Here is a 24,358-nt window from a genome sequence, read left to right as displayed (position 1 = left end):
AGAGGCTGCTGCCCTCTATACATAGACATGGAATCACTGGCCACTTTAATAATGTTACTCCACCCTGCACCTTAGAGGCTGCTGCCCTCTATACATAGACATGGAATCACTGGTCACTTTAATCATGTTACTCCACCCTGCACCTTAGAGGCTGCTGCCCTCTATACATAGACATGGAATCACTGGTCACTTTAATAATGTTACTCCACCCTGCACCTTAGAGGCTGCTGCCCTCTATACATAGACATGGAATCACTGGTCACTTTAATAATGTTACTCAACCCTGCACCTTAGAGGCCGCTGCCCTCTATACATAGACATGGAATCACACTTTAATAATGTTACTCCACCCTGCACCTTAGAGGCCGCTGCCCTATGTACATAGACATGGAATCACTGACCACTTTAAAAATGGATCACTAGTCACTTTAATCATGTTTATATTCTGCTTTACTCATCTCATATGTATATACTGTATTTTAGTCAATGCTACTCCTACATTGTTCGTCCTAATATTTATATGTTTCTTAATTATTTTACTTTAGATTTGTGCGTATTGTTGTGAATTGTTAGATATTACTGCACTGTTGGCGGTAAGAAAACAAGTTATTTTGCTACACCAGCAATAACATCTGCTAAATATGTGACCAAAACAATATGAGTTGAATAGATTTTTAAACATGCGTCAGGTAGGTTCATGTAGGCTCGGCAAGAGAGAAGAAGAGAAAGGAAAAGAGAGAAGAAGAGAAAGGAAAAGAGAGAAGAAGAGAAAGGAAAAGAGAGATTGAGGGCAGAGGGGGAGAAAGAGAGAAGAATAGAGATATGTTTTTTATTTCAATGACAGTAGGGAACAGAGGATGGAAGAGGAGAGGAGAATAGAAGAATAGAGAGAGAGAGAGAGAGAGATTAGTGGTTGAAGCCAGCTGCCAAATGATGCCCTTGATTGCCTGTGTTCTCGTTTGGAAACAGAAGGTGTGAGGGTGATTAGACCGGGGCTCCAGACCGGGGCTCCAGCACTGATGAACAGATGCTGATAACAAAGACCATGTTCATTGTGGTTAATAGTCAGGCACTGCCAGGCAGGGTTGGCTGGCTCACTGGCTGCTGAGGATAGGGGAAAAAACCTGCCTCCATAGCTCTTCTCCTCTCCTCCTCCTCTTCCTTCTCCTCCTTCTCTATTCCTTCTCCTCTTCCTCCTCCTTCTTCTCCTTCTTCTCCTCCTCCTCCTCTCATCTCCCCCTCCTCCTCCTCCTCCTCCTCCTCCTCCTCCTCCTCCTCCTCATCCTCTCCCTTCATGAGAGAGAGATATGCTCTCTACACTAATGTTTGGGCTGTACAATAACATAATGAGCCTGGTATTTGCAAGAAAAGGTAATGATAATCAGTCACACGGACGGAGTGGAGGGAGGATGATACGGTACAGGGGAATGATGGTTCTGCCTCTAGGAGTGGAGGGAGGATGGTACGGTACAGGGGAATGATGGTCCTGCCTCTAGGAGTGGAGGGAGGATGGTACGGTACAGGGAAATGATGGTTCTGCCTCTAGGAGTGGAGGGAGGATGGTACGGTACAGGGGAATGATGGTTCTGCCTCTAGGGGTGGAGGGAGGATGGTACGGTACAGGGGAATGATGGTCCTGCCTCTAGGAGTGGAGGGAGGATGGTACGGTACAGGGGAATGATGGTTCTGCCTCTAGGAGTGGAGGGAGGATGGTACGGTACAGGGGAATGATGGTTCTGCTTCTAGGGGTGGAGGGAGGATGGTACGGTACAGGGGAATGATGGCCCTGCCTCTAGGAGTGGAGGGAGGATGGTACGGTACAGGGGAATGATGGCCCTGCCTCTAGGAGTGGAGGGAGGATGGTACGGTACAGGGGAATGATGGTCCTGCTTCTAGGAGTGGAGGGAGGATGGTACGGTACAGGGGAATGATGGTTCTGCCTCTATTAGTGGAGGGAGGATGGTACGGTACAGGGGAATGATGGTTCTGCCTCTAGGAGTGGAGGGAGGATGGTACGGTACAGGGGAATGATGGCCCTGCCTCTAGGAGTGGAGGGAGGATGGTACGGTACAGGGGAATGATGGTTCTGCCTCTAGGAGTGGAGGGAGGATGGTACGGTACAGGGGAATGATGGTCCTGCCTCTAGGAGTGGAGGGAGGATGGTACGGTACAGGGGAATGATGGTCCTGCTTCTAGGAGTGGAGGGAGGATGGTACGGTACAGGGGAATGATGGTTCTGCCTCTAGGAGTGGAGGGAGGATGGTACGGTACAGGGGAATGATGGTCCTGCCTCTAGGAGTGGAGGGAGGATGGTACGGTACAGGGGAATGATGGTTCTGCCTCTAGGAGTGGAGGGAGGATGGTACGGTACAGGGGAATGATGGCCCTGCCTCTAGGGGTGGAGGGAGGATGGTACGGTACAGGGGAATGATGGTTCTACATGTCGTAGCTGGTTTCATTCAGTATATACATGATCTTAAAGGCTGGATAGGGTTGGAACTAAGGGTGTTAACTTTTAGCTGGTGATTGTGTTTTACTGGTTTTAGAGTTGGAGGGGTGTTAGCAAATCAAGACCATGTTTTGGCTTAAATGGGTATCACTTCATTGTTAACAGTATGAATCAGATTAATGTCTAGCAGTTAGTAATGTTGCTATTAGCTAAAAGACAAGTAGGAGTTTCTAAAACCCAAATGTATTGTTGTTATATACAATACTTCTTCTAGTCTCTCATCGAAGTGGAACTGAACATTCTGTCCTGTTGAGCAGCAGAAGAAGATTGCTAACACTATCAGCTATAAGCAGATTGGTGGATGTCTTTCATTTTTTTTTAAAAACCTTTATTTTTAACTAGGCAAGTCAGTTAAGAACAAATTCTTAATTACAATGACGGCCTACCGACCCAGCCAAAACCAGGCAACACTGGGCCAATTGTACGCCGCCCTACGGGATTTCCATACACGGCCAAATGTGATGCAGCCTGGATGTCTACTGTACAGCCTAATCTAAACAGCACATCCTGTCGAGCAAGGAAATGGACACCAGTCTTGTTTGGGCTAGGTGTCCCGCTATCGGAAGGGCGCGCAATTCAAATAAATAATCATAAAAAGTGTGGATATCAAACATTTAGGTACATATAAGTGTCTTAAATCGGTTCAAAGCTTAAATTCTTGTTAATCTAACTGCACTGTCCGATTTACAGTAGCTATTACAGCGAAAACATGTCATGCGATTGCTTGAGGACGGCGTCGCACTTCAAAATATTTTACCACTGGTACAGGTTTCATAAATTCACAAATAGCGATTAAATATTAATTTACTTTTTGAAAATTTTTCTCTGATTTGTCATCCAAAGGGTCCCAGCTATAACGTGTCGTGTCGTTTTGTTAGATAAAATCCTTTTTATATCCCAAAACGTCAGTTTAGTTGGCGCCATCGATTTAAGTGATCCACTCGTTCAACATGCAGAAAAGGAATCCGAAAGTCTACCCCTAAACTTTCTTTCAACAAGTCAAAATACATTTCTATTTACTCCTCAGATTCTCTAAAATGTAATCAAACTTTCTTACGTAAAGAAGTATGTTCAATAGGAAACCGATTTTAGCAGGTGCGTCCTGTCTTCATGGCGCGCCCAAACACGAATTTCCAACACTGTGTCCCTGCACCAAAAGTGATATTTCTTATTCGTTTTTTGATGTTACAAGCCTGAAACCTTGAACATCGATTGCTGACACCCTGTGGAAGATATAGGAATTGTATCCAGGGAGCTATTTTTCATTATAACCTTATATTTGCCATTCTAAGATGATGGACTCTCAAAAAAATATATACGTTTGGTTTTCCTTTAGATTTTCTCTTACCATATCTATTATGTTACATTCTCCTACATTATTTTAACATTTCTACAAACTTCTACAAACTTGTTTTCTTTCCATTCGTACCAATTATATGCATATCCTGTCTTCAGGGCCTGCGCAACAGGCAGTTTACTTTGGGAACGTCATTTAGGCGGAAAATTTGAAATAAGGGGCCTAGCCCTAAGAAGGTCTATTAAGAACATTGGAAGTAGACACTAGTCTATAACAACAGGAAATAGACACTAGTCTATAACAACATAGACACTAGTCTATAACAACAGGAAATAGACACTAGTCTATAACAACAGGAAATAGACACTAGTCTATAACAACATAGACACTAGTCTATAACAACAGGAAATAGACACTAGTCTATAACAACAGGAAATAGACACTAGTCTATAACAACAGGAAATAGACACTAGTCTATAACAACATAGACACTAGTCTATAACAACAGGAAATAGACACTAGTCTATAACAACATAGGAAATAGACACTAGTCTATAACAACAGGAAATAGACAATAGTGTATAACAACATAAGAAATAGACGGTGTCCCCTGTACGCACACACACACACACACACACACACATACACACTTCACACACACACACACGCACACACACACACACACACACACACACACACACACACACACACACACACACACACACACACACACACACACACACACACACACACACACACACACACACACACACACACACACACACGCACACACATACACACTGCACACACACACACATACACACTGCACACACACACACACACACACACACACACACACACACACACACACACACACACACACACACACACACACACACACACACACTGCACACACACACAGACACATCTCAACCAAACAATGGGTCAATAGAGAGAGGAGAAACAGATCCTCTTGTTGAGAAAAGACAAAGTGAACTGAACAACAGCTGCAAATGGAATGTCAGTTCCCTGTTCCCATAGAATACACCGTGTAGTTATAAAACATTTAAAGCAGAGGCTGTGAATTATTCACGAGATCCAGATGCTGAATACGTTTGCTCTGTTTCTTTCTGGCTTGAAAAACTTGCATTTTGCATTTCCTGTTTTGTTCAGTATGTGAGCGGTGAATCCCTTTTTCCCTGGATAGGATATACCCACACACACACACACACACACACACACACACACACACACACACACACACACACACACACACACACACACACACACACACACACACACACACACACACACACACACACACACACACACGCACACGCACACGCACACATGCACACATGCACACATGCACACATGCAGAAACGCAAACACAAACACTAACTCAGCATGGGAGTAGACTCCCCAGCAAACCAAAAACTGGTTCTGTGAAAGTTCCCCGAACATGTGTTAGGTCGCTGACGTTAATACCATTTTTGTAGAAAATATACACCTGATGTTGCAAGAATCTGTTCTTTATTAAATAATCCCAAGAGGTTGTGGTAAGATTCCCAAAAATACAAAATATTATCACTTGTGATGACGTTCATACAACGTTTAAGTTACTTTACCAAGAACATTCCTGTAATATTTAAGTTAGTTTACCCAGCACATTCCTATAATATTTAAGTTAGTTTACCAAGGACATTCCTATAATATTTAAGTTAGTTTACCCAGGACATTCCTATAATATTTAAGTTAGTTTACCCAGGACATTCCTATAATATTTAAGTTAGTTTACCCAGGACATTCCTATAATATTTAAGTTAGTTTACCCAGGACATTCCTATAATATTTAAATTAGTTTACCCAGGACATTCCTGTAATATTTAAGTTAGTTTACCCAGGACATTCCTATAATATTTAAGTTAGTTTACCCAGGACATTCCTATAATATTTAAATTAGTTTACCCAGGACATTCCTATAATATTTAAGTTAGTTTACCCAGGACATTACTATAATATTTAAGTTAGTTTATCCAGGACATTCCTATAATATTTAAGTTAGTTTACCCAGGACATTCCGATAATATTTAAATTAGTTTACCCAGGACATTCCTGTAATATTTAAGTTAGTTTACCCAGGACATTCCTATAATATTTAAGTTAGTTTACCCAGGACATTCCTATAATATTTAAGTTAGTTTACCCAGGACATTCCTATAATATTTAAGTTAGTTTACCCAGGACATTCCTATAATATTTAAGTTAGTTTACCCAGGACATTCCTATAATATTTAAGTTAGTTTACCCAGGACATTCCTATAATATTTAAGTTAGTTTACCCAGGACATTCCTATAATATTTAAGTTAGTTTACCCAGGACATTCCTATAATATTTAAGTTAGTTTACCCAGGACATTCCTATAATATTTAAGTTAGTTTACCCAGGACATTCCTATAATGTTGTAAGAATGCTGACATAACACCTGGTGTAAGTTCTTTAAGGGTTCCCAGAACATTTAATTAAGTTACAGGAATGTTCTGGGTTGCTGCAATTATATTAGTGTCATATTCACACATGTAGGTTGCACAGAAAATAGTACAATTTTTACCGAATTTGTTATATACATTTTACCTTGTCTGTGGAAAATTTCAAGAATATTTAGAATATTTTAAATGTAAGTTTGACCTAAAATTACCATAACATTCTCAGCAAATGTGTATGTCCATAAAGCAGAACAAAGCTGACTGAAATACATCCATATTAGGATGTGGAGCTTCTTAATTAAAGCAGAACAAAGCTGACTGGAAGCTCACTGTGTTTCTCTCCAGATGTAATGGTAATTCATTGTGTTTCTCTCCAGATGTAATGGTAATTCATTGTGTTTCTCTCCAGATGTAATGGTAATTCATTGTGTTTCTCTCCAGATGTAATGGTAATTCATTGTGTTTCTCTCCAGATGTAATGGTAATTCATTGTGTTTCTCTCCAGATGTAATGGTAATTCATTGTGTTTCTCTCCAGATGTAATGGTAATTCATTGTGTTTCTCTCCACATGTAATGGTAATTCATTGTGTTTCTCTCCACATGTAATGGTAATTCATTGTGTTTCTCTCCAGATGTAATGGTAATTCATTGTGTTTCTCTCCAGATGTAATGGTAATTCATTGTGTTTCTCTCCACATGTAATGGTAATTCATTGTGTTTCTCTCCAGATGTAATGGTAATTCATTGTGTTTCTCTCCAGATGTATTGGTAATTCATTGTGTTTCTCTACAGATGTAATGGTAATTCATTGTGTTTCTCTCCACATGTAATGATAATTAATTGTGTTTCTCTCCAGATGTAATGGTAATTCATTGTGTTTCTCTCCAGATGTAATGGTAATTCATTATGTTTCTCTCCAGATGTAATGGTAATTCATTGTGTTTCTCTCCACATGTAATGGTAATTCATTGTGTTTCTCTCCAGATGTAATGGTAATTCATTGTGTTTCTCTCCAGATGTATTGGTAATTCATTGTCTCTCCAGATGTAATGGTAATTCATTGTCTCTCCAGATGTAATGGTAATTCATTGTGTTTCTCTCCAGATGTAATGGTAATTCATTGTGTTTCTCTCCAGATGTAATGGTAATTCATTGTCTCTCCAGATGTATTGGTAATTCACATTAGAGGACAGTACTTTAGGTCCTCTACAAGGTGCTAAAGAGGCATTTTAATTCCATTCATAGAACATTTGAATATCATTTTATTTTCTCTGATCTGCGTTTGTAGTTGAAAACCATTTGTTGATTTTTGTCTCCATCCATCTTTGTTTACGCTGGCTGTGAACGCATTAGACATTAGTGCAATATTGCATACAGAGATTTTAAGGAGACATAGAAAACATGCCTGCTGAAACTTTTGAGGCCTACTGTGATATATCTGAGCAGCCTACTCTGCACTGGGGCATTATCTGAGCAGACACCTGTCTACTGCTGCTTTCATCCTTCCAATTAACATTGTGCCTTAGATGTTGTTGGACTACTGCCAAACTTGAACTCGTGGATGTAGTCTTTTTGACTCTCCCACGGCCCCTGGTGTAGCTCTCTCCTGTACTGGAAACGCCATCTCCTCCAAGGTGTCCCTGCCTATCATACCGGTAACATGGCCTCCGTTGTGTTGGTGTTTTAATGGGCCCCAGCATTTTATGGCATTGAGTAGGTAAGTCATCTCTTAGTGCTGCTGGCCAGTTTTGTTCCTTGGTTGTGTTTATTGTGGGTCCTAGGGCGGGCCAGGTTTGTTCCTTGGTTGTGTTTATTGTGGGTCCTAGGGCCTTTCTTCTAGTCTGTGGTTGGGTTTATTGTGGGACCTAGGGCCTTTCTTCTAGTCTGTGGTTGGGTTCTGGCTTGCTGCCTATAACTGTAGTGATCCTACAAACTGTGTGATTCTATCTAACTATCACACTGTGTGGATTAATTTACTTTTAGCTTATTCCTCGCCAACATATTTTATTTGTGTGGATTTTAACTGACTTGTGCCAAATTGGTGGCTACCACCTTCAGTGACTACAGTGAACGTTTCATCCCATGTAGGAGCTGCACCTTTTTTGTTCAGGTTCCAGAAATGTATGCTCCTTCATCCTGTACCCCGTTTTCTGAGAGTCCAGTTCAGGGGGGTTCTAGCACCCCCACGCCCCCCCGGCTCCCTCTCAGATCAGCCCTCAAGGGTTTCTGAGCCCCCCCCCCCACCCACCCCCCACTCACCTCATTGGTAGCTCCATGGTGATGCACATATCGGTTCCTGGGGCAAAAACCCTGTACTATCCGAAGGATACAGTGAAGGATATCACAGGATTTCTTCCGTTCATTTTACATCAGCAGCCGAGCAGCCCGGGATCTAATTTTTATCAAAGGGGGAGAATCAGAGCTGATAAACATCTTGAACGGCTCTGAGGAGCAGCCAATGATCTCTGGTCCGATGCCGTCGCTGGGTCACGGCTGCAAAAGGTTCAGCCTCTTAGCGCCTCATATCTGGCATAATTCCACTGCCACTCTGAAGGCATAACTTGTATTATATCTTTATTTAACTTGGCAAGTCAGTTAAGAACAAATTATTATTTTCAATGACGGCCTAGGAACAGTGGGTTAACTGCCTTGTTCAGGGGCAGAACGACAGATTTTTACCTTGTCAGCTCGGAGATTCGATCTTGAAACCTTCAGTTACTGGCCCAGCGCTCTAACCACTAGGCTACCTGCCGCCCCAACTTTTATAGACAATGTCAACAAAAGACACTCTACAGAGATGCTGGACTAATCCATCTAGGAGCATGGACCCTATCTTCATATTTCAAGGATTCGTTGAAATATGTGACCAACCAGCTTGATTCGGTCTTATGTTGCAAAATAGTTTTTTGTTTTATTACAATGAATAAAAGCAGAGACACAGAGCTACAACGTGTTTTATCATACACTACAGTTGAGGAACATTGGGAAAGTAAATCTGCTTTGAAAGTTTCACCTACTGGAGAGCTCTTCTTTGTCTACACCCACTCAGCATCGTTCACACCCTCTTAGGTCTTAGCCCCACCCCTCTCTTTAAGGATTCACGTGTGAGGCCATGTGCTAAACAGAGTGAGTAAGGTAGTGTAGTAAACAACAAATGATTTCAAGACTAAAAGTGGTGAAAGAATTAGGAAAAACTCCAGGTAAAAATACACTTGATCTAGTCCTTGGCCTATATCCTAATCTGACTTTGGTGCAGGTCTTGTGGTTCTTCACATGACCGTCTCTGGTAAACAGGTACTATATAAAATACATCACCGTGTATTTGTCACGTGTAGATAATACAGCAGGTGTAAACAGGAAAATGGATACTTGAATAGTGAAATATGTTGTTTAGACATGTAGCTAGCTAAACAACTAACCATAATTCCAACTCATAACGTTACTACCCTGCACAAATCTACAGGTAGCTTAAGCTAACCGACTAGGTTTGCGGTTAGCAAGCTAGCTAGCTAACATTAGGCTGTAACTAGCAATGAAAATGGCTTTTTGAGATACAAATAATATTCCAACACAGATCATACAGGTAATGTCAGCTAGCTAGCTAACTGTACTCTTTAACTTGCAATGAAAACAACTTTCTGACTAAATTTGAAATGTATAATTTCTGAAAATGTAGCTTGCTAGAATCTCTTACCTTTATACATGGATGGACGCTTCTCCCTCTCTGTCACGGATGCCATGGTTACCCTTAGTTTGAAGATGTAAACCTGGAAACAAGTGTTTTGACATCAGAAAACATTTCTGAAAAATACATACAGCATTTGTGTTTTTTCAACTCCCTCCGCATATATTTGAAATCAAATGCCTTAGCTAAATCAAATCTCTTTAGCTAGCGTACTCTGCTTCCACCGGGCATTCCACTGAGTGGAACATTAGCGACATTATCACAGTACTTTGTAATATATATTTTTTAAAAGCCGTATTATTATTATTATTATATTATCATACTCTGTGTAGATAATCATTTCTAAAAAGGGCTTTTAAAAATATATATATTACGAAGAACTGTGATAATTTCGCTAATGTTCCACTCAGTGGAATGCCCGGTGGAAGCAGAGAATGATTATCTACACATTCTGAGCACCTCATGCTTATAGACACAAGCATGTTACATGGCAGACCAATCCGAACTCCTCTCTCAGCATGTCCAGCCCATCTATTGTCTCAACCAATCATGGCTTAGAAGGAAGGTTCCTTACTTTTTCCATGGCAAAACCAACTGGGCTCGTAATTTAACAATTGTATTCGTATTTACAGACGTTATACAAGTGTGTTATTAAGGCACATGAAAGTTCACATATTCCAGAGTAATAATACGTTCAAATGCCTCTCCTGTGAAGTAGTGACGCGTGACATACGCCTAGTTTCCTGAAATGAGTCACAAATATGTGCTGAGGACATTTCCTTTATCTCTGCCTGGTTAATAGGAACGGTGGTAACGTGGAAGGGAAGAGGTTAACATTTTGTGCTCAGTGATACCTCACTTATAGCCTCAAATTGCCTTCTCTGAAATCATCCGAAGGAGCTGTGATAAAGGCACTTGACAGATACAAAGAGAGGAGAAGGGAGAAGGAGAGAGAGGAGAAGGGAGAAGGAGAGAGAGGAGAAGGGAGAAGGAGAGAGAGGACGAGGGAGAAAGAGAGAGGAGAAGGAGAGAGAGGATGAGTAAGAAAGAGAGAGAAGAAGAGGGAGAAAGAGAGAGAGGACGAGGGAGAAAGAGAGAGAGGAGAAGGAGAGAGAGGATGAGTAAGAAAGAGAGAGAGGAAGAGGGAGAAAGAGAGAGGAGAAGGGAGAAGGAGAGAGAGGAGAAGGAGAGAGAGGATGAGGAAGAAAGAGAGAGAGGACGAGGGAGAAAGAGAGAAAGGACGAGGGAGAAAGAGAGAGAGGACGAGGGAGAAAGAGAGAGAGGAGAAGGAGAGAGAGGATGAGTAAGAAAGAGAGAGAGGAAGAGGGAGAAAGAGAGAGGAGAAGGGAGAAGGAGAGAGAGGAGAAGGAGAGAGAGGATGAGGAAGAAAGAGAGAGAGGACGAGGGAGAAAGAGAGAAAGGACGAGGGAGAAAGAGAGAGAGGACGAGGGAGAAAGAGAGAGGAAGAGGGAGAAGGAGAGAGAGGAAGAAGGGAGAAGGAGAGAGAGGACGAGGGAGAGAGAGGACGAGGGAGAAAGAGAGAGGAAGAGGGAGAAAGAGAGAGAGGACAAGGGAGACAGAGAGAGAGGACGAGGGAGAAAGAGAGAGGACGAGGGAGAAAGAGAGAGGACGAGGGAGAAAGAGAGAGGACGAGGGAGAGAGAGAGAGGAAGAGGGAGAGAGAGGAGGAGGGAGGATGATGGCTGCTGGAGTTGATGAGTCGCAGGGGTTCTGACTGGAGGGCCATTGTGGAGGAGGGGGTTGGCCTTTTGTGTGATTCAGACTGGGGGAGGTTTGAGAAATCACGTGGTACATTTCTGAGGTGGGGGATACACAACCTGATAAAAGCATACAGCACGCAAACTGCTCTTCGTGTGGCTTAGTGATTCAACTCTACATACGTTACGGCTGCGTCCTGGGGTAATTATGTATATTTCTTGTCATGGTATTTCACGTACAATTGAAAGAATCATATGTATAAAAGACTAAAAGGATGTTAGTCACAAATACACCTCAACAGGCCCAGGCTCGGATGAAAAATAACGTGTGGGTTAAGGACAGTCGTATGGGTTAGAGTTAGGCCACGTCGTATGGGTTAGAGTTGGGGTTAATGGTACGGGTTAGAGTTAGGCCACGTCATGTGGGTTAGAGTTAGGGTTAATGGTACGGGTTAGAGTTAGGCCACGTCGTATGGATTAGAGTTAGGCCACGCCGTATGGGTTAGAGTTAGGCCACGTCGTATGGATTAGAGTTAGGGTTAATGGTACGGGTTAGGGTTAGGGTTAAGGCACGCCGTATGGGTTAGAGTTAGGGTTAATGGTACGGGTTAGAGTTACGCCACGTCGTATGGATTAGAGTTAGGGTTAATGGTACGGGTTAGAGTTAGGCCATGTCGTATGGATTAGAGTTAGGGTTAATGGTACGGGTTAGAGTTACGCCACGTCGCATGGGTTAGAGTTAGGCCACGTCGTATGGATTAGAGTTAGGCCACGTCGTATGGATTAGAGTTAGGCCACGTCGTATGGATTAGAGTTAGGCCACGTCATACGGGTTAGAGTTAGGCCACGTCGTATGGATTAGAGTTAGGCCACGTCGTATGGATTAGAGTTAGGCCACGTCGTATGGATTAGAGTTAGGCCACGTCATACGGGTTAGAGTTAGGCCACGTCGTATGGATTAGAGTTAGGCCACGTCGTATGGATTAGAGTTAGGCCACGTCGTATGGGTTAGAGTTAGGCCACATCGTATGGGTTAGAGTTAGGGTTAATGGTACGGGTTAGAGTTAGGCCACGTCGTATGGGTTAGAGTTACGCCACGTCGTATGGATTAGAGTTAGGGTTAATGGTACGGGTTAGAGTTAAGCCACGTCGTATGGGTTAGAGTTAGGCCACGTCGTATGGGTTAGAGTTAGGCCACGTCGTATGGGTTAGAGTTAGGCCACGTCGTACGGGTTAGAGTTAGGCCACGTCGTACGGGTTAGAGTTAGGCCACGTCGTATGGGTTAGAGTTAGGTCACGTCGTATGGGTTAGAGTTAGGCCACGTCGTATGGGTTAGAGTTAGGCCACGTCGTATGGGTTAGAGTTAGGCCACGTCGTATGGGTTAGAGTTAGGGTTAATGGTACGGGTTAGAGTTAGGCCACGTCGTATGGGTTAGAGTTAGGCCACGTCGTATGGGTTAGAGTTAGGCCACGTCGTATGGATTAGAGTTAGGCCACGTCGTATGGGTTAGAGTTAGGCCACGTCGTATGGGTTAGAGTTAGGCCACGTCGTATGGATTAGAGTTAGGCCACGTCGTATGGATTAGAGTTAGGCCACGTCGTATGGATTAGAGTTAGGCCACGTCGTATGGGTTAGAGTTAGGCCACGTCGTATGGGTTAGAGTTAGGCCACGTCGTATGGATTACAGTTAGGCCACGTCGTATGGGTTAGAGTTAGGGTTAATGGTACGGGTTAGAGTTACGCCACGTCGTATGGATTAGAGTTAGGGTTAATGGTACGGGTTAGAGTTAGGCCATGTCGTGTGGATTAGAGTTAGGGTTAATGGTACGGGTTAGAGTTAGGCCACGTCGTATGGATTAGAGTTAGGCCACGTCGTATGGATTAGAGTTAGGCCACGTCTTATGGGTTAGAGTTAGGCCACGTCGTATGGATTAGAGTTAGGCCACGTCGTATGGGTTAGAGTTAGGCCACGTCGTATGGGTTAGAGTTAGGGTTAATGGTACGGGTTAGAGTTAGGCCACGTCGTATGGGTTAGAGTTACGCCACGTCGTATGGATTAGATTTAGGGTTAATGGTACGGGTTAGAGTTAAGCCACGTCGTATGGGTTAGAGTTAGGCCACGTCGTATGGGTTAGAGTTAGGCCACGTCATATGGGTTAGAGTTAGGCCACGTCGTACGGGTTAGAGTTAGGCCACGTCGTACGGGTTAGAGTTAGGCCACGTCGTATGGGTTAGAGTTAGGGTTAATGGTACGGGTTAGAGTTAGGCCACGTCGTATGGGTTAGAGTTAGGCCACGTCGTATGGGTTAGAGTTAGGCCACGTCGTATGGGTTAGAGTTAGGCCACGTCGTATGGATTAGAGTTAGGCCACGTCGTATGGATTAGAGTTAGGCCACGTCGTATGAGTTAGAGTTAGTCCACGTCGTATGGATTAGAGTTAGGCCACGTCGTATGGGTTAGAGTTAGGCCACGTCGTATGGGTTAGAGTTAGGGTTAATGGTACGAGTTAGAGTTAGGCCACGTCGTATGGGTTAGAGTTACGCCACGTCGTATGGATTAGATTTAGGGTTAATGGTACGGGTTAGAGTTAAGCCACGTCGTATGGGTTAGAGTTAGGCCACGTCGTATGGGTTAGAGTTAGGCCACGTCGTATGGGTTAGAGTTAGGCCACGTCGTACGGGTTAGAGTTAGGCCACGTCGTACGGGTTAGAGTTAGGCCACGTCGTATGGGTTAGAGTTAGGGTTAATGGTACGGGTTAGAGTTAGGCCACGTCGTATGGGTTAGAGTTAGGCCACGTCGTATGGGTTAGAGTTAGGCCACGTCGTATGGGTTAGAGTTAGGCCACGTCGTATGGATTAGAGTTAGGCCACGTCGTATGGATTAGAGTTAGGCCACGTCGTATGAGTTAGAGTTAGTCCACGTCGTATGGATTAGAGTTAGGCCACGTCGTATGGGTTAGAGTTAGGCCACGTCGTATGGATTAGAGTTAGGCCACGTCGTATGGGTTAGAGTTAGGCCACGTCGTATGGATTAGAGTTAGGCCACGTCGTATGGGTTAGAGTTAGGCCACGTCGTATGGATTAGAGTTAGGGTTAATGGTATGGGTTAGAGTTAACCCACGTCGTACGGGTTAGAGTTAGGCCACGTCGTATGGATTAGAGTTTGTACAATAGTCAATTCCTGATTAAGACCAAGGTGGACTCCCATCAAGGAAAGACAACCCACTTGGTACAAACTGGTTGTGTCAGCGTTGTTTCAATGTGATTCGTCAGCATATTGTAACATGGAATCCATGTGGAAAATACATTGGATTTGAAAAAAGTCATCAAAACTGTGAAATTTCAACCACAAGATGTTGTCATCATGGTAACCAAATTCCAACATAGAAAAGCCTTGTATAAAATATGCTGATAACAATATGCTTGGCAGGACTTCCTGGAGAATTGTTCTATCGACAGCTACCCTTTGACCTCCTTTCCCAGCCATGATTACTGTAGCTATGCTTTAGTCTGTTACCAATGTCCTGGGAATGATTGTTGAGAGATCCCCACTTAATAACTAAATAGATTCATGGTTGTTATCGAAGTCATTCCAAACGGGTAGGTTTAACAGAGCAGATGAAATGTCACCATACACCATATCACTCAGATAGCATCGATTAGACTATTTGCATTTGCAAAGTCATCGACGGCTATTGTTTCAATTCAGCCCAGGATTAAACTAGGCAATACAATAGAAAAGTACGTTAGAGTATCTTAAATTATATTATGGTCAGAAAATCCAATTAGTCTCCATTGAAGTTGAAGTTTATAACAAAACCGTTCGTTATTGACAATCATTTAAATGACTATTTCACAAGTGAAGTGGACACACTGAGAAGGGAAATGGCAACACTGAATAGAGAACCATCATATTTTTGTATAAAATATCTAAAAATGAAAGAGAAGGATTGCTGTTTTTAATTTGGTCAAGTTAGTGTGGGAGAGGTGGCAAAAACTATTGTTATTCTTCAATAATGATAAGCCACAAACTTGATAGGAAACTATTAAAGTGTCCCTGTTCTTGAAGATGTCCCTGTTCTTGGTAGCAGACTGTATTATCACCCCTATTTACTAAAAACTGAACCAAAGCCTAAAGGACACAGTGTGTCCACAGTCATGGAAGGAAGCTAAAGTAATTCCACTACCTAAAAATAGTATGAGCCACCCAATCAGTTTGCTGCTAGTTCTTAGTAAACTAATGGAGAGAATTGTGTTTGACCAAATACAATAATATTTTCCCGAGAACAAGTTAACTATTCACATGACAGATGATTGGTTAAAAAGGAAATGGATAACAAGATGATAGTTGGAGCTGTTTTGTTAGATTTCATTGCGGCCTTTGATGTTATTGATACAACATTGTTATTGACGATTGATTGATTCTTTAATTCTTTAATTTTAATATTCTTTAATATTCTTTTTTCTTTCTTTCTTTCTTTATATTCTTTAACTTTTAATATTCTTTAATTATTGATTCTCACTTGCTATGGCTTAACATAACCTGCAATCACAATGGTTGGAGAGCTACTTATACAATAGAACCCAGATAATATTCTTCAATGGAAGCTTTTCTAACATAGGATAGGATAGGTATAGGATAGGTTTTGTTAGAAAAATGTGCATATTTCAGGTATAAATCATAGTTTGCCATTGCAGCCACCATCGCAAATCTCACCAAAGCGACTAGAATTACTACAGAGAGCAACGTGTTTTACCAATTTACTCATCATAAAACATTTCTTAAAAATACACAGCACATAGCAATGGAAAGACACAGATCTTGTGAATTCAGACAATATTTCAGATGTTCTAAGTGTTTTACAGCGAAAACACAATATATCGTTATATTAGCTTACTACATTAGCTAGCACACAGCAGCATTGATTCTAGTCAAACGGTAGCATAGCACAGTTCGACAGATATATGAAAAAGCATCCCAAATTGGGTTGATTATCTTTGTTGATCTTCCATCAGAATGTTCTCCAAGGGGTCCTTTGTTCAGAAACGTCTTTATTTCGATCCAGAACGAACGATTTCCCTCTTGAATTAGCAAGCACACTGGCAGTGCGACGCTAACCTCTCCATCTTGAAAAAATTCTTGCGTCGCATCACGTCTAAAGTCCAGAATAAATTTCAATAATATAATTAAACTATATTGAAAAAACATACTTTAGGATGATATTGTGACTTGTATCAAATAAAATCGAAGCCGGAGATCATATTCACCTTTAACGAGCGTTTTCCAGGAGCCGAGTCCAGGTTCTACTTCGCGCCCAGAAAAAAAAATAAAGTGCGCAAGTCTCACTCCAAGAGGTTGTGTTCAATCCCAGGACGAGATATTCAAGTCCTTTCTGCTCTCACTTCCGCATGACACTCAGGGGAAGGCGTATGACGTGTTTCTACAGTCCTAAGTGACATGCCCTTTTATAGACAAGGTCTTGAAGAGAGACATCGATTTTGGAAAACTCACTTCCGGATAGGAAATGGCCTGTAAAAATAGTTCTGTTCCACTTAGAGAAATAATTCAAACGTTTTTAGAAACTAGAGACTGTTTTCTATCCAATCGTAGTAATAATATGCATATTGTAAGAGCAAAAATTGATTAAGAGGCCGTTTGAAAATGGGCACATATTTACCAGTTTTTCAATACGCCCCCTGCAGCCATAAGAAGTTAATGCAATCGCTGATTTACATTTCTAAAATTATCCTTACTGTGCAATACAGGGTTCGCCAAGCGAAGCTATACCAAACAAAACGGCGGAATATGTGTTTAAAATTTTTCGACAGAACAACGATTTATCATCTTAAATATTTCTTACTATGAGGTGATCTTCCATCAGAATCTTGGGCAATGAATCCTTTCTTGGGTCTAATCTTCTTTTGGTCGAAATATGCCCTCTGTCCGTCGAAATGCCCACTAACGTTCGACCGGGATCCCGAAACGTGCCCGGCTCTTCAAAGAGCATCACATAGAAATGCCTCAAAATCGCACTAAACGGATATAAATTGCTATAAAACGGTTTAAATTAACTACCTTATGATGTTTCTAACACCTATAACGAGTAAAAACATGACCGACGCTATAATACTGGCTAAACCAAGGCTTGGAAAAAGGCCAGTCAGATATCCTTCTTGCGTTGAGCGCAGAGTCCAAAAGAACGCTACTTCCGGTATTTGGTGATTTATAGAGCCCATGATTGCGCAATCGACTCCATTCAAATTGTCACCACTTACTGACATCTAGAGGAAGGCGTGGGCAGTGTTTGTATCCTCATAGGATTTACAGTGGCTTAAAAACTGATCTGGAACCAGAGGCCAGAGTTCTGAAAACTCACTCACTGGGAGGAAAAGTGCTGTAGAATGAGTTCTGTTCCACTCAGAGACAAAATTCAAACGGCTATAGAAACTAGAGAGTGTTTTCTATCCAATAATAACAATAATATGCATATTGTACGAGCAAGAATTGAGTACTAGGCAGTTTAATCTGTAGAGCAAATTATGCTAATGCGAAACAGCACCCCCTATATTCTCAACTGGTTAAATACAACTACAACTAAAAACATTGTATTTGGTTCAAAAGATTCTCTAAGACCTAAACCTCAACTGAAGTTGTGTTTAAAGGGTGTTACTATTGGTGTGACCGTCGGTGCGACCGTCGGTGTTGTGACCGTCGGTGTTGTGACCGTCGGTGTGACCGTCGGTGGTGTGACCGTCGGTGGTGTGACCGTCGGTGGTGTGACCGTCAACGTCGGTGTGACCGTCAACGTCGGTGTGACCGTCAACGTCGGTGTGACCGTCAACGTCGGTGTGACCGTCAACGTCGGTGGTGTGACCGTCGGTGTGCCCGTCGGTGTGACCGTCGGTGGTGTGACCGTCGGTGTGACCGTCGGTGGTGTGACCGTCAGTGTGACCGTCGGTGGTGTGACCGTCGGTGTGACCGTCGGTGGTGTGACCGTCGGTGTGACCGTCAACGTCGGTGTGCCCGTCGGTGTGACCGTCGGTGTGCCCGTCGGTGGTGTGACCGTCGGTGTTGTGACCGTCGGCGTTGTGACCGTCGGCGTTGTGACCATCGGCGTGAGCACGTTGAGCACGTTGAGGAAGCTGAGTTCCTAGGAGTAACATTGGAGAGTAACATTGGATGGTCCATGATCTATATGAGACTGAGGGCAAGTCATATTTTGTTGTGAAGATGGGGAGAGGTATGTCTGTATAAAAATATGTTCTGTTTTTGTTTTACACAAAAATCAACTGTACTAATTGTTCAGGTTCTGGCCTTGTCCAATCTTTATTAATGTCTAGTTATATGGCCAGTTGCAGCAAAGGAATACTCAGAATAGAGCAGCACCCCTTTAACCTCTCTAGGGTAGGTGGGACTGTATCGTCTCACCTCGTCAACAGCCAGTGAAACTGCTGGGCGCCAAAGTAAAGTTAATTACTATGAAAATTACCATAAAATTGAACTTTCATTAAATCACACATGAAAGATACCTAATTAAAGCTACACTGGTTGTGAATCCAGCCAACATGTCAGAATTCAAATAGGCTTTTCGGCGAAAGCATACGATGCTATTATCTGAGGATAGCACCATTGTAAACAGAGATAAGCATATCAACCCTGCAGGCGCGACACAAAACGCAGAAATAAAAATATAATTCATGCCTTACCTCTGTTGTTGGCACTCCAATATGTCCCATAAACATCACAAATGGTCCTTTTGTTCGATTAATTCCGTCCATATATATCCAAAATGTCCATTTATTTGGCGCGTTTGATCCAGAAAAACACAGGTTCCAACTTGCTCAAACGTGATGACAAAATATCTCAAAGGTTACCTGTAAACTTTGCCAAAAAATTTCAAACGACTTTTGTAATTCAATTATAGGTATTTTTTTACGTTAATAATCAATCAAATTGAAGACGGAATGATCTGTGTTCAATACAGGATTAAAACAAACTATAGCTAGCCTTCTGGTCTTGCTTCTCTAACAAACAGGACATATCGAGTGACTCTCTTTCAAGATGGCCATACTTCTTCATTACACAAAGGAATAACCTCAACCAATTTCTCAAGACTGTTGACATCTAGTGGAAGCGGTAGGAACTGCAAGCATGTACCTTAGAAATCTGGTTTCCCAATGAAACCTCATTGAAAAGAGAGTGATAAAAAAAAAAAAATTGGAATGGTTTGTCCTCAGGGTTTCGCCTGCTAAACAAGTTATGTTATACTCACAGACATGATTCAAACAGTTTTAGAAACTTCAGAGTACTTTCTATCCAAATATACTAACAATATGCATATCTTATCTTCTGGGGATGAGTAGCTGGCAGTTTAATGTGGGCATGCTTTTCATCCAAAATTCCGAATGTTGCCCCCTACCCTAGAGAAGTTAAACCGCACGGAACTAACATCAACAACCACATGCCAGTCTATCCTGGTTGAGGTTTGACCAGAGATGAGCTGCATCTCTTCTAGTTTTTATGAGAAAAATGTGATGAAAATGACAGATTTTCTGCATAATCAAATAACATTCAGCTCAGACACCCGTAACACAAGACATGCCACCAGGGGTCTCTTCAGACACCCCGTAACATTCCACACAAGACATGCCACCAGGGGTCTCTTCAGACACCCCGTAACATACCACACAAGACATGCCACCAGGGGTCTCTTCAGACACCCCGTAACATACCACACAAGACATGCCACCAGGGGTCTCTTCACAGTCCCTTTAGTCCAAAAATGAATTCAGGGCAACAGACAGTATAATACAGAGCCATGATCACATGGAACTTCCTTTCCATCGCCAATTACTCAAGCAAAATTACCTTTAAAACATGTTTTAAACAGCATCTCATGGAACAGCGGATGAGGGGACACACTCACCTACACCCACCTACACACTAACACACAGACACACAAACACACAATTATTAGATGAAGCACAGCGATAACACATTAAGTTGTTGTGTAAAGAAACGCAATATCTGACAGCACTGTGTTGGCCGTTCCTACAAATTAAACTAAGAGACATCTAGAATCTAGATGACATCACTGGGGTGGCCGTTCCTACAAATTAGACAAGAGACACCTAGAATCAAATCAAACTTTATTTGCCACATTCGCCGAATACAACAAGTGTAAACTTTACCGTAAAATGCTTACTGACAAGCCCTTAACCAACAGTGCAGAAGAATATAGATGACAGCACTAACGTGGCTGTTCCTTCAACTTAGACAAGAGACATCTAGAAGCTACATGAAAGCATTGGGGTGGCCGTTCCTTCAAAATGGACAAGAGACATCTAGAATCTAGTTGACAGCACAGGGGTGACAGTTCCTTCAAACTATAGAAGAGACATGTAGATTCTACATGAAAGCATTGGGTTGGCCTTTCCTTCACATTGAAAGAATACGAGGCTAGTTAAGGGTCATATTCCCCATGGTGTTGTTCTATCTGAGGCAGGCGTTTCCACTGCTGTTTAATGTACACTCATGCCCCATCTACTCTCCTCTCCATTATCCCCCCCCCCCCTCTCCATCCACACCTCTGTCTCATGCACTCTTTCCCCGGCGCCCCCATGCTGGCCATCTCTATTTATTGAATACATCTTCTGCTCTGAAAACAGTTTTTCCACCTGAGCTGCTAGTTGCAACTTTTATTTCCATGGTTGCACACAGGGCCATGGGGAGACGGGAGGAAAGAGAGAAGAGGGGGGGGGGGTAAGAGTGGAAAAAAAGAGTGGGGGTGATTAAAGAGAGAGTGAGAGAGAGAGAGAGAGAGAGAGAGAGAGAGAGAGAGAGAGATTGAGGGGGAGAGGATGATTAGAGAGAGAGATAGAGAGGGGGAAAAGACAAAGAGAGATGGAGAGAGAGAGATAGAGAGGGGAAAAAGGCAAAGAGAGATGGAGAGAGAGAGGGGAAAAAGACAAAGAGAGATGAGAGAGAGAGAGCTAGAGAGGGGGAATAGACAAAGAAAGATGGAGAGAGAGAGAGAGAGAGAGAGAGAGAGAGAGAGAGAGAGAGAGAGAGAGAGAGAGAGAGAGAGAGAGAGAGAGAGAGAGAGAGAGAGAGAGAGAGAGAGAGAGAGAGAGAGAGAGAGAGAGAGAGAGAGAGAGAGAGAGGAAAAAGACAGAGAGATGGAGAGAGAGAGAGAGAGAGAGAGGAAAAAGACAGAGAGATGGAGAGAGAGAGAGAGAGAGAGAGAGGAAAAAGACAGAGAGATGGAGAGAGAGAGAGAGATAGAGAGGGGAAAAAGACAAAGAGAGATGGAGAGAGAGAGAGAGGGGATAAAGAAAGAGAGATGGAGAGAGAGAGATAGAGAGGGGAAAAAGACAAAGAGAGATGGAGAGAGAGAGAGATGTAGTGATCTAACAGGATAGATAACAGAGCTGGGGTGTCCATTCCTTCACATTGAAAGAATATGGGTCAACATGACAGGTCAACATGACAGACCAGGTCTAAACCTGTCAAAGACAGGTCAACATGACAGGCCAGGTCTAATCCTATCAGAGACAGGTCAACATGACAGACCAGGTCTAATCCTATCAGAGACAGGTCAACATGACAGACCAGGTCTAATCCTATCAGAGACAGGTCAACATGACAGACCAGGTCTAATCCTATCAGAGACAGGTCAACATGACAGACCAGGTCTAAACCTGTCAAAGACAGGTCAATATGACAGACCAGGTCTAATCCTATCAGAGACAGGTCAACATGACAGACCAGGTCTAATCCTATCAGAGACAGGTCAACATGACAGACCAGGTCTAATCCTATCAGAGACAGGTCAACATGACAGACCAGGTCTAATCCTATCAGAGACAGGTCAACATGACAGACCAGGTCTAATCCTATCAGAGACAGGTCAACATGACAGACCAGGTCTAATCCTATCAGAGACAGGTCAACATGACAGACCAGTTATAATCCTATCATGGTCCTTGCCGTGTCTGAATCCTGGCTAAGGAAGGCCACCAAAAATTCTGAGATTTCCATACCCAACTATAACATTTTCTGTCAAGATAGAACTGCCAAAGGGGGAGGAGTTGCAATCTACTGCAGAGATAGCCTGCAAAGTTCTGTCATACTTTCCAGGTCTATGCCCAAACAGTTCGAACTTCTAATTTTAAAAATGAATCTCTCCAGAAATAAGTCTCTCACTGTTTCCGCCTGCTATCGACCCCCCTCAGCTCCCAGCTGTGCCCTGGACACCATTTGTGAATTGATCGCCCCCCATCTAGCTTCAGAGTTCGTTCTGTTAGGTGACCTAAACTGGGATATGCTTAACACCCCGGCAGTCCTACAATCTAAGCTTGATGCCCTCAATCTCACACAAATCATCAAGGAACCCACCAGGTACAACCCTAAATCCGTAAACATGGGCACTCTCATAGACATTATCCTGACCAACTATCCCTCCAAATACACCCCCGTTGTTTTCAATCAGGATCTCAGCGATCACTGCCTCATTGCCTGTATCCGCTACGGGTCCGCGGTCAAACGACCACCCCTCATCACTGTCAAACGCTCCCTAAAACACTTCTGCGAGCAGGCCTTTCTAATCGACATGGCCCAGGTATCCTGGAAGGATATTGACCTCATCCTGTCAGTCGAGGTTGCCTGGTCATTCTTTAACTTGTTATGGATAGAGGGCAGCATTTTTACGTTTGGATGAAAAGTGTGCCCAGAGTAAACTGCCTGCTACTCAGTCCCAGTTGCTAATATATGCATACTATTAGTAGATTTGGATAGAAAACACTCTGAAGTTTCTAAAACTGTTTGAATGATCTGTGAGTATAACAGAACTCATATGGCAGGTGAAAACCTGAGAAAAATCTGTCCAGGAAGTGGGAGATCTGAGGTTTGTAGGTTTTCAACTCTTGGCCTATCGAATACACAGTGTCTATGTGGTCATTTTCCACTTCCTAAGGCTTCCACTAGATGTCAAAAGTCTTTAGAACCTTGTTTGATGCTTCTACTGTGAAGTGGGGCCGAATGAGTGGGGAATGAGTCAGATGTCTGCCAGAATGCCTTGAGCTCGTGACGCTCGTTCACGTGAGAGCGAGCTCTGTTCCATTGCTTTTCTGAAGACAAAGGAATTCTCCGGTTGGAACATTATTGAAGATTTATGTTAAAAACATCCTAAAGATTGATTCTGTACTTCATTTGACATGTTTCTACGAACTGTAATATGACTTTTCGTCTGAACTTTTGCCTGGACCTGCCCGCACGTCGTGAGTTTAGATTGTGTACTGAACGCGCGAAACAAAAGGAGTAATTTGGACTTAAATTATGGACTTTATGGAACAAATCAAACATTTATGGTGGAACTGGGATTCCTTGGAGTGCATTCTGATGAAGATCATCAAAGGTAAGTGAATATTTATGAGGCTATTTCTGACTTCTGTTGACTCCACAACACGGCGGGTATCTGTTTGGCTTGTTTTGGTCTCTGAGCGCCGTACTCAGATTATTGCATGGTGTGCTTTTTCCGTAAAGTTTTTGGGAAATCTGACACAGCCTTTGCATTAAGGAGAAGCATATCTTTAAATATGTGAATGACACTTGTATCTTTAATCAATGTTTAATTTGAGTATTTCTGTGACTTGATGTGG

Source organism: Salvelinus fontinalis, chromosome 7 (genome assembly GCF_029448725.1).
Source record: "Salvelinus fontinalis isolate EN_2023a chromosome 7, ASM2944872v1, whole genome shotgun sequence".
Taxonomy (NCBI): domain Eukaryota; kingdom Metazoa; phylum Chordata; class Actinopteri; order Salmoniformes; family Salmonidae; genus Salvelinus; species Salvelinus fontinalis.
This window is presented reverse-complemented; position numbering follows the sequence as displayed.